Source organism: Fulmarus glacialis, unplaced genomic scaffold, assembly GCF_000690835.1.
Source record: "Fulmarus glacialis isolate BGI_N327 unplaced genomic scaffold, ASM69083v1 scaffold1503, whole genome shotgun sequence".
Classification (NCBI taxonomy): Eukaryota; Metazoa; Chordata; class Aves; order Procellariiformes; family Procellariidae; genus Fulmarus; species Fulmarus glacialis.
Genome location: NW_009204656.1, coordinates 69,041 through 71,485, shown reverse-complemented (window position 1 = coordinate 71,485; position 2,445 = coordinate 69,041). Strand labels below are relative to the sequence as shown.

The 2,445-nt window shown below is 40.3% G+C and overlaps 1 pseudogene; it reads right to left on the bottom strand.

Moving 5' to 3' along the window:
* Positions 1–329: 329 nt before the first annotated feature.
* Positions 330–2,445, bottom strand: part of LOC104074790 — a 3,060-nt pseudogene continuing 944 nt past the window's right edge.

Genomic DNA, 2,445 nt, shown 5'->3' with positions numbered 1-2,445 from the left:
TACAGTGGATTTTCTTTTCTGGTTTCAGTTTTCCACCCAATATTGGGAGATCCCTTTTTGATTCTGGAATAATGAATCCAAGGTCCAATTCCTTCCAATTTTACCACAGTGTAGGTAGTAAGTAATACTTGGAATGGTCCTTTCTGGCATTCTTTCAAAGGCTCATCATTCCACGTTTGCACATAGACCAAATCTCCCGGCTGAAAGTTGTGGACAGTGGTATCCAGGCTCAAGAGTGTCCTTAGTGGTAAATACCTATTTACAGAAGATAGAACTTTTCCCAGAGATATTACGTACTCCTTAAGATAATGTCTTCCCAAAACAGTTACAGAACCAGGTTCGTGATTTACAGTTTGGTAAGGTCTACCATACAAGATTTTGAAAGGGCTAATTTTCTCCTTAGGGGTTATTCTAACCCTTTACAAAGCTAGTGGCAATGCTTCTGGCCATTTTAACTGCGTCTCCTGGCAAATTTTACTAAGCTGTCTTTTTATTGATTGGTTCATTCTCTCTACCACTAGCTTGTGGTCTCCACGGGGTGCGTAAATCCCATCTAATTCCTAAAGTTTTTGCCAATTCTTTGAGAATTTTTGCTACAAAATGTGGTCCTCGATCTGATGACATTCCTATCGGTATTGCGAATCGAGGTATTATTTCCTTTAACAATACTTTGTTTACTTCCCTTGCTTGGTTGGTGCGGCAGGGAAAGGCCTCTGGCCAACCTGAAAAAGTGTCTACCAACACTAACAGGTATCGACACCCATTCTGCCAAGGGAGTTCTGAGAAGTTAATTTGCCAATAAACACCAGGCATGTTCCCCTTCTTAGTTTGTCCAGGGGGAGGTCTTGGTTGTATTTGAGGATTATTTTTCTGACATATCTCACATTTCCTCACGATACTTTTAGCTATGCCTCCCATTCCAACTCAAATTACTTGTAATTTTACAATATTCATTAAAGTTTCAGCACCCCAATGGGTACTTTTATGTTCTGACTCCATTATTTCTTGTAGAATCACTGAAGGGACCGCAATTCGATTATCTTCCGTAATGCACCAATTATCCTTTTTCTTCTCAGCATTCAGCAATTTAGCTAATTGATCTTCTTCTTTACTGTATTCTGTTATCCCATTCAAAGTTCGATATTTTTCAGGCCATATTAATAACACTCGTCCTTCCGCAGCCCTTTTTGCTGCTTGGTTGCCTAAAATTTCGGGAGTATTTCCAAACTGGTGAGCCATACAGTGCATTATTGCTACTTGCTTAGGTAACTGTATAACTTGCAATAGCCTCTTTATGAGTTCTCCATATTTAATTGGAGTTCCTTGTGATGTCAAAAGACCTCGTTCTTTCCAAATAACTCCATGAGTATGAACTATTCTGAATACAAATTTAGAGTCTGTCCATATATTGGCTTTCTACCCTTCTGCCAGTTCTAAAGCTCTTATAGTGTAATCAGTTCTGCTTTTGGTGCTGAAGTATTCGCAGGAAGTGGTTTAGCTTCTAATTCAGCATTATACGTTACAACGGCATAGCCAACTTTCCGAACTCCATTTATCACAAAACTACTTCCATCTACAAATAAATTTAGGTCCGAATCATCTATGGGTATACCTTTGAAATCGCCTCGACTAGAGTATACTTGTTCGATAGTCTTAAGACAGTCATGTGTTAATTCCGTATCACCTGGGGCAAGTAACAAAGTTGCAGGATTTAAAGTTGTAGTTACTCTCAATTCCACATCATCTTGCTCTAACAAGATAGCTTGATATTTCATCATTCTGCTGGGGGATAACCAATGTCCCCCTTTTTGTTCCAATACAGCAGTCACTGTGTGTGGTACCTGTACCAACATTTTCTGTCCCAAAGTCCATTTCCTGGCTTCCTGAATCAGCAGAACAGTGGCGGCTACCACTTGCAAGCACGACGGCCATCCTTTACTAACTTGGTCCAATTGTTTAGAAAAGTACCCCACTGGTCTCTTCCATGATCCTATTTGTTGGGCCAAAACTCCTAAAGCAATATGACGCCTCTCATGTACCTGAAGTTCAAAAGGTTTTTCCAGATTAGGGAGCCCTAAGGCAGGTGTGACATTAGTGCTTGTTTTAGTTACAAAAGCAATGTGGCATTCTGGTGTCCATTCTAGTAATTCTCCTGTTCCTTTCATGGCTTCATAAAGAGGCTTAGCAATAAGTCCAAAATCTACGATCCACAGCCAACACCATCCTGCCATTCCCAAAAAGGCTCATAACTCTTTTTTAGATGTTGGCTCTGGTATTTGACAAATTGCCTCTTTTCGTTCTGGGCCCAGACTCTGCTGGCCCTGAGCGATAGTAAATCCCAAATAGGTCACAGTTTGTTGAGCAATCTGAGCCTTTTTCTTGGATACTCTGTATCCTGCCAATCCCAAGAAATTTAAAGGGCTGATTGTAAATTGAATAGATTCC